At 35.1% G+C, this 12108-nt stretch overlaps 1 long non-coding RNA gene across 8 annotated transcripts in view; it reads right to left on the bottom strand.

The window, feature by feature from the left end:
• The window catches only part of LOC129922326 (uncharacterized), a 28524-nt gene that overhangs the window by 15680 nt on the left and 736 nt on the right, over positions 1 to 12108 (bottom strand). For 3 of the 8 annotated variants that reach the window (XR_008774303.1, XR_008774304.1, XR_008774306.1), the window contains exons 2-5: positions 11936 to 12020; positions 11512 to 11691; positions 10687 to 10810; positions 10049 to 10226 (exon numbers count right to left, since the gene is read on the bottom strand). This is a non-coding gene — a long non-coding RNA (uncharacterized LOC129922326). Of the gene's footprint in view, positions 1 to 10048; positions 10250 to 10686; positions 10811 to 11511; positions 11692 to 11935; positions 12040 to 12108 lie in introns of all 8 variants that reach the window. The other 5 variants (XR_008774305.1, XR_008774307.1, XR_008774310.1 and 2 more) reach the window with 4 other exon arrangements.

Genomic DNA, 12108 nt, shown 5'->3' with positions numbered 1-12108 from the left:
GTCTTGGATCAACAATTCAATTGATGACTATTAATACATCTAGTCCTCAGCTAAAAATCCTCATGTTTAAAACATAATACAATATCCTTTCCTATAAGTACAAAGATGGCCACCGAGACCGATCTTCTTTGAAAAAGTCCTCAACTACATCCTTTTAACATGAAGATGGCTAAAGAGCCCAGTCTTCACTTTTAAAATTCCTACGTTAATCATTCCTATGAACACGAAGATGGCTAAGGAGTCCAGTCTTCGCTTTTAAAATTCCTCCATTAATCATTCCTATAAACACGAAGATGGCTAAGGAGTCCAGTCTTTGATTTTAAAAGTCCTCCATTAATCCTTCCTATGAACACGAAGATGGCTAAAGAGTCCAGTCTTCGCTTTTGAAAAGTCCTAAGCTAAACATAGTAAAGTCATCAATTAAATGTGTTTTCTCCGCAACTATTTAGTTGGTCTGCAAGTACAAATGTTGATTAGTGTGCGTTGCATCACGAGCGGCGATATTTCCTTTGATGGACAGGTTCTTATGTTCCTTGAGTGTGACTTAATTATTGTTACAAACCTTCCATCGGAATATAAATGAAGACGTCTAACACAGTTATACATCCTTATGAATTTCTTTTTTAAGCACTCAAAGAATGATTTCACTGGGAATCGCAAATACATTTTGATCACCACATTAAGTGCAGAGATGAAAAATCTGCGAATTATCACACATTTGTACACAAACGTTTGTAGATATCCTCATCACAATTAAATAGAGATGTTTCGAAACATCACTGGTTACATCGCTTCACAATGTCTCAGTGGATGAGAGATGAGCGTGATACAAACGACACAAATCCCAACTGTTCCTGCACAATCATATACATCTGATGGCTTCTATTTTCATCCTTTTTTTTTAAACATTTGTTTTGCAAACGTGCATCAGTTGAATAGCTGGAGCCCAATAAAAAGTTTCAGGCTTGCATTTTCGGCTGACTCCTGTTTTGAGCTTGTCGACCGACAACTTCATTTTGATGAACTGACTGTAACAATATTTTTGATGACGTCGTGTTAAATCTATTGAAGGTGGTCTACAAGCATCCGGTTTGAGGGCTGAAGCAGCCTCACAAACTTCGCACTCAACTAATGTCGAGTGAGTTGAATCAGCCTCAAAGCTTGCACTCAACTAATTATGTCCCAACTATTATTCAACTGAACTGAAATAACCGGTTATTTCACAAACTCATTCTTCTATGATATTTTTATAATGCCTTTAAACATTCCAAGTTATGATGATGCTTTGTCCAAGGCATTGTAGCACGTGAAAAAAGCAAAACAAGAAAAAGGATGTGCACTGCTGGGTTGTCTACAAATGCACACAGACATAACCAACTATTTTGTCTTGGATCAACAATTCAATTGATGACTATTAATACATCTAGTCCTCAGCTAAAAATCCTCATGTTTAAAACATAATACAATATCCTTTCCTATAAGTACAAAGATGGCCACCGAGACCGATCTTCTTTGAAAAAGTCCTCAACTACATCCTTTTAACATGAAGATGGCTAAAGAGCCCAGTCTTCACTTTTAAAATTCCTACGTTAATCATTCCTATGAACACGAAGATGGCTAAGGAGTCCAGTCTTCGCTTTTAAAATTCCTCCATTAATCATTCCTATAAACACGAAGATGGCTAAGGAGTCCAGTCTTTGATTTTAAAAGTCCTCCATTAATCCTTCCTATGAACACGAAGATGGCTAAAGAGTCCAGTCTTCGCTTTTGAAAAGTCCTAAGCTAAACATAGTAAAGTCATCAATTAAATGTGTTTTCTCCGCAACTATTTAGTTGGTCTGCAAGTACAAATGTTGATTAGTGTGCGTTGCATCACGAGCGGCGATATTTCCTTTGATGGACAGGTTCTTATGTTCCTTGAGTGTGACTTAATTATTGTTACAAACCTTCCATCGGAATATAAATGAAGACGTCTAACACAGTTATACATCCTTATGAATTTCTTTTTTAAGCACTCAAAGAATGATTTCACTGGGAATCGCAAATACATTTTGATCACCACATTAAGTGCAGAGATGAAAAATCTGCGAATTATCACACATTTGTACACAAACGTTTGTAGATATCCTCATCACAATTAAATAGAGATGTTTCGAAACATCACTGGTTACATCGCTTCACAATGTCTCAGTGGATGAGAGATGAGCGTGATACAAACGACACAAATCCCAACTGTTCCTGCACAATCATATACATCTGATGGCTTCTATTTTCATCCTTTTTTTTTAAACATTTGTTTTGCAAACGTGCATCAGTTGAATAGCTGGAGCCCAATAAAAAGTTTCAGGCTTGCATTTTCGGCTGACTCCTGTTTTGAGCTTGTCGACCGACAACTTCATTTTGATGAACTGACTGTAACAATATTTTTGATGACGTCGTGTTAAATCTATTGAAGGTGGTCTACAAGCATCCGGTTTGAGGGCTGAAGCAGCCTCACAAACTTCGCACTCAACTAATGTCGAGTGAGTTGAATCAGCCTCAAAGCTTGCACTCAACTAATTATGTCCCAACTATTATTCAACTGAACTGAAATAACCGGTTATTTCACAAACTCATTCTTCTATGATATTTTTATAATGCCTTTAAACATTCCAAGTTATGATGATGCTTTGTCCAAGGCATTGTAGCACGTGAAAAAAGCAAAACAAGAAAAAGGATGTGCACTGCTGGGTTGTCTACAAATGCACACAGACATAACCAACTATTTTGTCTTGGATCAACAATTCAATTGATGACTATTAATACATCTAGTCCTCAGCTAAAAATCCTCATGTTTAAAACATAATACAATATCCTTTCCTATAAGTACAAAGATGGCCACCGAGACCGATCTTCTTTGAAAAAGTCCTCAACTACATCCTTTTAACATGAAGATGGCTAAAGAGCCCAGTCTTCACTTTTAAAATTCCTACGTTAATCATTCCTATGAACACGAAGATGGCTAAGGAGTCCAGTCTTCGCTTTTAAAATTCCTCCATTAATCATTCCTATAAACACGAAGATGGCTAAGGAGTCCAGTCTTTGATTTTAAAAGTCCTCCATTAATCCTTCCTATGAACACGAAGATGGCTAAAGAGTCCAGTCTTCGCTTTTGAAAAGTCCTAAGCTAAACATAGTAAAGTCATCAATTAAATGTGTTTTCTCCGCAACTATTTAGTTGGTCTGCAAGTACAAATGTTGATTAGTGTGCGTTGCATCACGAGCGGCGATATTTCCTTTGATGGACAGGTTCTTATGTTCCTTGAGTGTGACTTAATTATTGTTACAAACCTTCCATCGGAATATAAATGAAGACGTCTAACACAGTTATACATCCTTATGAATTTCTTTTTTAAGCACTCAAAGAATGATTTCACTGGGAATCGCAAATACATTTTGATCACCACATTAAGTGCAGAGATGAAAAATCTGCGAATTATCACACATTTGTACACAAACGTTTGTAGATATCCTCATCACAATTAAATAGAGATGTTTCGAAACATCACTGGTTACATCGCTTCACAATGTCTCAGTGGATGAGAGATGAGCGTGATACAAACGACACAAATCCCAACTGTTCCTGCACAATCATATACATCTGATGGCTTCTATTTTCATCCTTTTTTTTTAAACATTTGTTTTGCAAACGTGCATCAGTTGAATAGCTGGAGCCCAATAAAAAGTTTCAGGCTTGCATTTTCGGCTGACTCCTGTTTTGAGCTTGTCGACCGACAACTTCATTTTGATGAACTGACTGTAACAATATTTTTGATGACGTCGTGTTAAATCTATTGAAGGTGGTCTACAAGCATCCGGTTTGAGGGCTGAAGCAGCCTCACAAACTTCGCACTCAACTAATGTCGAGTGAGTTGAATCAGCCTCAAAGCTTGCACTCAACTAATTATGTCCCAACTATTATTCAACTGAACTGAAATAACCGGTTATTTCACAAACTCATTCTTCTATGATATTTTTATAATGCCTTTAAACATTCCAAGTTATGATGATGCTTTGTCCAAGGCATTGTAGCACGTGAAAAAAGCAAAACAAGAAAAAGGATGTGCACTGCTGGGTTGTCTACAAATGCACACAGACATAACCAACTATTTTGTCTTGGATCAACAATTCAATTGATGACTATTAATACATCTAGTCCTCAGCTAAAAATCCTCATGTTTAAAACATAATACAATATCCTTTCCTATAAGTACAAAGATGGCCACCGAGACCGATCTTCTTTGAAAAAGTCCTCAACTACATCCTTTTAACATGAAGATGGCTAAAGAGCCCAGTCTTCACTTTTAAAATTCCTACGTTAATCATTCCTATGAACACGAAGATGGCTAAGGAGTCCAGTCTTCGCTTTTAAAATTCCTCCATTAATCATTCCTATAAACACGAAGATGGCTAAGGAGTCCAGTCTTTGATTTTAAAAGTCCTCCATTAATCCTTCCTATGAACACGAAGATGGCTAAAGAGTCCAGTCTTCGCTTTTGAAAAGTCCTAAGCTAAACATAGTAAAGTCATCAATTAAATGTGTTTTCTCCGCAACTATTTAGTTGGTCTGCAAGTACAAATGTTGATTAGTGTGCGTTGCATCACGAGCGGCGATATTTCCTTTGATGGACAGGTTCTTATGTTCCTTGAGTGTGACTTAATTATTGTTACAAACCTTCCATCGGAATATAAATGAAGACGTCTAACACAGTTATACATCCTTATGAATTTCTTTTTTAAGCACTCAAAGAATGATTTCACTGGGAATTGCAAATACATTTTGATCACCACATTAAAAGCAGAGATGAAAAATCTGCGAATTATCACACATTTGTACACAAACGTTTGTAGATATCCTCATCACAATTAAATAGAGATGTATCGAAACATCACTGGTTACATTGCTTCACAATGTCTCAGTGGATGAGAGATGAGCGTGATACAAACGACACAAATCCCAACTGTTCCTGCACAATCATATACATCTGATGGCTTCTATTTTCATCCTTTTTTTTTAAACATTTGTTTTGCAAACGTGCATCAGTTGAATAGCTGGAGCCCAATAAAAAGTTTCAGGCTTGCATTTTCGGCTGACTCCTGTTTTGAGCTTGTCGACCGACAACTTCATTTTGATGAACTGACTGTAACAATATTTTTGATGACGTCGTGTTAAATCTATTGAAGGTGGTCTACAAGCATCCGGTTTGAGGGCTGAAGCAGCCTCACAAACTTCGCACTCAACTAATGTCGAGTGAGTTGAATCAGCCTCAAAGCTTGCACTCAACTAATTATGTCCCAACTATTATTCAACTGAACTGAAATAACCGGTTATTTCACAAACTCATTCTTCTATGATATTTTTATAATGCCTTTAAACATTCCAAGTTATGATGATGCTTTGTCCAAGGCATTGTAGCACGTGAAAAAAGCAAAACAAGAAAAAGGATGTGCACTGCTGGGTTGTCTACAAATGCACACAGACATAACCAACTATTTTGTCTTGGATCAACAATTCAATTGATGACTATTAATACATCTAGTCCTCAGCTAAAAATCCTCATGTTTAAAACATAATACAATATCCTTTCCTATAAGTACAAAGATGGCCACCGAGACCGATCTTCTTTGAAAAAGTCCTCAACTACATCCTTTTAACATGAAGATGGCTAAAGAGCCCAGTCTTCACTTTTAAAATTCCTACGTTAATCATTCCTATGAACACGAAGATGGCTAAGGAGTCCAGTCTTCGCTTTTAAAATTCCTCCATTAATCATTCCTATAAACACGAAGATGGCTAAGGAGTCCAGTCTTTGATTTTAAAAGTCCTCCATTAATCCTTCCTATGAACACGAAGATGGCTAAAGAGTCCAGTCTTCGCTTTTGAAAAGTCCTAAGCTAAACATAGTAAAGTCATCAATTAAATGTGTTTTCTCCGCAACTATTTAGTTGGTCTGCAAGTACAAATGTTGATTAGTGTGCGTTGCATCACGAGCGGCGATATTTCCTTTGATGGACAGGTTCTTATGTTCCTTGAGTGTGACTTAATTATTGTTACAAACCTTCCATCGGAATATAAATGAAGACGTCTAACACAGTTATACATCCTTATGAATTTCTTTTTTAAGCACTCAAAGAATGATTTCACTGGGAATCGCAAATACATTTTGATCACCACATTAAGTGCAGAGATGAAAAATCTGCGAATTATCACACATTTGTACACAAACGTTTGTAGATATCCTCATCACAATTAAATAGAGATGTTTCGAAACATCACTGGTTACATCGCTTCACAATGTCTCAGTGGATGAGAGATGAGCGTGATACAAACGACACAAATCCCAACTGTTCCTGCACAATCATATACATCTGATGGCTTCTATTTTCATCCTTTTTTTTTAAACATTTGTTTTGCAAACGTGCATCAGTTGAATAGCTGGAGCCCAATAAAAAGTTTCAGGCTTGCATTTTCGGCTGACTCCTGTTTTGAGCTTGTCGACCGACAACTTCATTTTGATGAACTGACTGTAACAATATTTTTGATGACGTCGTGTTAAATCTATTGAAGGTGGTCTACAAGCATCCGGTTTGAGGGCTGAAGCAGCCTCACAAACTTCGCACTCAACTAATGTCGAGTGAGTTGAATCAGCCTCAAAGCTTGCACTCAACTAATTATGTCCCAACTATTATTCAACTGAACTGAAATAACCGGTTATTTCACAAACTCATTCTTCTATGATATTTTTATAATGCCTTTAAACATTCCAAGTTATGATGATGCTTTGTCCAAGGCATTGTAGCACGTGAAAAAAGCAAAACAAGAAAAAGGATGTGCACTGCTGGGTTGTCTACAAATGCACACAGACATAACCAACTATTTTGTCTTGGATCAACAATTCAATTGATGACTATTAATACATCTAGTCCTCAGCTAAAAATCCTCATGTTTAAAACATAATACAATATCCTTTCCTATAAGTACAAAGATGGCCACCGAGACCGATCTTCTTTGAAAAAGTCCTCAACTACATCCTTTTAACATGAAGATGGCTAAAGAGCCCAGTCTTCACTTTTAAAATTCCTACGTTAATCATTCCTATGAACACGAAGATGGCTAAGGAGTCCAGTCTTCGCTTTTAAAATTCCTCCATTAATCATTCCTATAAACACGAAGATGGCTAAGGAGTCCAGTCTTTGATTTTAAAAGTCCTCCATTAATCATTCCTATGAACACGAAGATGGCTAAAGAGTCCGGTCTTCGCTTTTGAAAAGTCCTAAGCTAAACATAGTAAAGTCATCAATTAAATGTGTTTTCTCCGCAACTATTTAGTTGGTCTGCAAGTACAAATGTTGATTAGTGTGCGTTGCATCACGAGCGGCGATATTTCCTTTGATGGACAGGTTCTTATGTTCCTTGAGTGTGACTTAATTATTGTTACAAACCTTCCATCGGAATATAAATGAAGACGTCTAACACAGTTATACATCCTTATGAATTTCTTTTTTAAGCACTCAAAGAATGATTTCACTGGGAATCGCAAATACATTTTGATCCCCACATTAAGTGCAGAGATGAAAAATCTGCGAATTATCACACATTTGTACACAAACGTTTGTAGATATCCTCATCACAATTAAATAGAGATGTTTCGAAACATCACTGGTTACATCGCTTCACAATGTCTCAGTGGATGAGAGATGAGCGTGATACAAACGACACAAATCCCAACTGTTCCTGCACAATCATATACATCTGATGGCTTCTATTTTCATCCTTTTTTTTTAAACATTTGTTTTGCAAACGTGCATCAGTTGAATAGCTGGAGCCCAATAAAAAGTTTCAGGCTTGCATTTTCGGCTGACTCCTGTTTTGAGCTTGTCGACCGACAACTTCATTTTGATGAACTGACTGTAACAATATTTTTGATGACGTCGTGTTAAATCTATTGAAGGTGGTCTACAAGCATCCGGTTTGAGGGCTGAAGCAGCCTCACAAACTTCGCACTCAACTAATGTCGAGTGAGTTGAATCAGCCTCAAAGCTTGCACTCAACTAATTATGTCCCAACTATTATTCAACTGAACTGAAATAACCGGTTATTTCACAAACTCATTCTTCTATGATATTTTTATAATGCCTTTAAACATTCCAAGTTATGATGATGCTTTGTCCAAGGCATTGTAGCACGTGAAAAAAGCAAAACAAGAAAAAGGATGTGCACTGCTGGGTTGTCTACAAATGCACACAGACATAACCAACTATTTTGTCTTGGATCAACAATTCAATTGATGACTATTAATACATCTAGTCCTCAGCTAAAAATCCTCATGTTTAAAACATAATACAATATCCTTTCCTATAAGTACAAAGATGGCCACCGAGACCGATCTTCTTTGAAAAAGTCCTCAACTACATCCTTTTAACATGAAGATGGCTAAAGAGCCCAGTCTTCACTTTTAAAATTCCTACGTTAATCATTCCTATGAACACGAAGATGGCTAAGGAGTCCAGTCTTCGCTTTTAAAATTCCTCCATTAATCATTCCTATAAACACGAAGATGGCTAAGGAGTCCAGTCTTCGATTTTAAAAGTCCTCCATTAATCCTTCCTATGAACACGAAGATGGCTAAAGAGTCCGGTCTTCGCTTTTGAAAAGTCCTAAGCTAAACATAGTAAAGTCATCAATTAAATGTGTTTTCTCCGCAACTATTTAGTTGGTCTGCAAGTACAAATGTTGATTAGTGTGCGTTGCATCACGAGCGGCGATATTTCCTTTGATGGACAGGTTCTTATGTTCCTTGAGTGTGACTTAATTATTGTTACAAACCTTCCATCGGAATATAAATGAAGACGTCTAACACAGTTATACATCCTTATGAATTTCTTTTTTAAGCACTCAAAGAATGATTTCACTGGGAATTGCAAATACATTTAGATCACCAGATTAAGTGTAGAGTCTCAATGAATGAGAGATGAGTGTGATACAAATGACAATCCCAAATGTTCCTGCACAATTATATATATGTAATGGATTAAATCTTTTTTTTTTACATTTGTTTTGCCAATGTGCATCAGAGCCAAATAAATAGATGCATCATGAGTGGCAACATTTCATTTGGTGGAAACGTTCATACTGATTGTTCTTTGAATGTGTTAGGGTTAGGATTTTTTGCATGCAATTGTATATCATATCACATGGAATAGTAGATTTTTTTTTCACATTAACTCCCAACATGAAAATATAATGCACATTTTTCCACACCTTAGAAATGAAACAGTATTCAAGTCAACTTAATATGTCATTATATTGCACATAATCACAAGAAACCATGAATGTTTTTTGTCACACTATCACACACTGAAGAATTGAAAAAGTTTATTTAGTTACTACTACTATGCAATAGTACATCATATCACTGTGAATTGTAGATCCTTTTTTTTTTGTCCAATTAAGTACTGGGGTGTAAAGACCATGCACATTAACACATAGTTGCTACAATAGTAACTTGAATCATCCCAATCTCCAAGTGGCAAAGTGAAAGTTGATGGTGATTCACAACTTTTCATTTTTGTGTTTGAATTCCATATTTAGAATACATTACTATTGAATTAATCCAAATGACAAAGAATCCAATTCCATTATTTGTTGAAATATATTTACATTTATACAGTTGGAATTATTTCAGAGCAATTCAGTTTTTCTGAAAAATTTAATAGGAACATCCACATATTTTAACTGAAATTAAAATGGTATATCACTAAGTTTAACAAATGAAAATTCAGTTTACTTTCATAACTAGACACTACTAAAACAAATACAATACAAATTTCTTTAACTAGACAGGTGAACTTACAAGTTGTGTGTGAAGTTGTTATGTGTTTGTGAAGTAATTACTGACATGATTATATACAAAACAAATACAGCAACAATGCACATACAACATACAACTAATGCAGGATCATCGCTTTACAAAAAATAAATGCTGTGAAGTATAAGAATATTTCTTACCTTATTCTGACTATGGCTCCATTTGAAGAAATGGCAGATGAACTTAAGATAAAACATGTTGATCATTTGTAGATCGGTAGAATCTTTTCACAGTGAGAGAGAAGCTTAATGTTCCTCCTGCAGCCTTGAAATGTTCATCCTTTTTCCTTGACCTCATGTTTAATAGACCATTTAGTCCCTAGTTGATTTGAGAAAAACTCACTGTTTAACAGATATATATCACATCTAAATGCATTACCATATAATGCAGTATTGATAAAATAGTGCAACTAAATATTTTTTTCAAATAATTAATTTAAAAAATTTAAATCTAATGCAAACAAATAAATAAAAAACTTGAAAAACAGAGCTAGTTTAAAAATACTTCAAATATCTTTAGTATAAGTACAAGTTTTAAAAATACCTAATTTCCCAAGTTGGCCTTATAAGCTGCTATATCTGGACTTTTCTTTAAAAACATTTTCAGAAAAAAAAAACACTATACAGATCTGGCTTTTGTTTTGTGCTTTCATTGTCTGAAAGTTTAAGAAACTATTGCCAGGGTCCTAAAACATACAACAGAATTAGGCGCATAGTGTAAAAACAATGTATCCTAAAGAAGAAGTTCTTGGGTTATAGAGTAGAAAAATATTTATTACCTTGATCTGTAGATCAGTAGATAAACTTATGGCAATCAAGGCATCAGTGGAGAATCAGTGCACAATGATTGAGCCACTAACCCACAGATCAGCAACATGTAGTGTCTGTCTTTAAAAAAAAAACCTGAAATGTTGAAGCAAATTTACAAATTGAAATAAAAATGTCAATAATATATTTTTAAAAAAAAAGGAAACAGAGTAATTGCCCTTGCCCATGTGTATAAATTTTTCTCCATAATTATTTTCCACATTCTGGCAGAATTGTTAATGTTTCAATTCCACCCTGTTATGATTAAACTTCAATAACATTTTTGTTTGTAATCAGAAAACGTTACATTTTGGTATAGAATTATAGGACAATGCATGCTCTTTTTATATAATACAGTATACTTTCTAAAAACAAAAATATATATTTAATAAATTGTCAACCTTACAAATCAGAGGGTAAGTTATTATGAAAATGTATGCACTATTCAAACATTCTTACAGTCAATGTGAAGCAGCTCTTGCGTGATTAAGTACACCACTTTATAAAAGTTTACATTTTGGTCCTAATTGATTCCCTTTAGAAGAAAATGTATCTTATAAACCTAAAACTAGAGCAATATCTGAAAATTTGCTGGCCAAACAACCCATGGTTAACCATTGACCATAGAAACAGTTGAGCTTAACACTATCTGACCTATGATCAGATGGTCTGAAACGAGTACTCTAAAACTCTAGACATTGTGTTTATATAATAGATTTTTTATATGTTATAAATTTTTTTTTTTTTTTTTCATTTTGCTAAAAGATATTTGACTGGTACACTAGAATTCAACTCACCTATTGTTCTCAGAGAATTACCTAAGTAACCTTGGACACAAACTTGATCTCCTTGGCCTTGGGCTGACATATCCAGACTCCTGAAGTGATTGAAGTACAGTAAAGTACTACCACTGCAAGAAAGGTGTACACACTGTTTGGCAGAGTGACTTGTATATCATAGGGGTGCATTGCTGATAGCTGGTACCCAGAAAACAGTTTAGATCACATTATCTTATTTGATTGACCTAAATTTTAAACTAATAAGTGCCTTTGAACATTATATTAGTTATGATGATGCATTGTCCAAGGCTTAGTAATGCATCAAATAAACATGATCACTATAACAAGAAGGTTGTTTAGCAAACTAAATACCTATAGCTTTTATTTTTTTTTTTCAATAGTAAAATTTGTGTTGTGAATGAAAATAAAACTTTGTACTCACTGTGTAGCCATCTTCATAGTGAGAGAGATGAACTAGACACACCAAACATTTGTTAATATGTAGTACAGGATTATGCTAAACAAATCTGAAACATGACCAAAACACTGAAAAATGGTAGAGAAATATGTATAAAAAGTTCTTTATTATTTTTAACATGCAATGATAAATTATTT

Source organism: Biomphalaria glabrata, chromosome 13, assembly GCF_947242115.1.
Source record: "Biomphalaria glabrata chromosome 13, xgBioGlab47.1, whole genome shotgun sequence".
Lineage (NCBI taxonomy): Eukaryota > Metazoa > Mollusca > Gastropoda > Planorbidae > Biomphalaria > Biomphalaria glabrata.
Note: the sequence above shows the minus strand (reverse complement) of the source record. Positions and strands in the feature narration are given on the sequence as shown.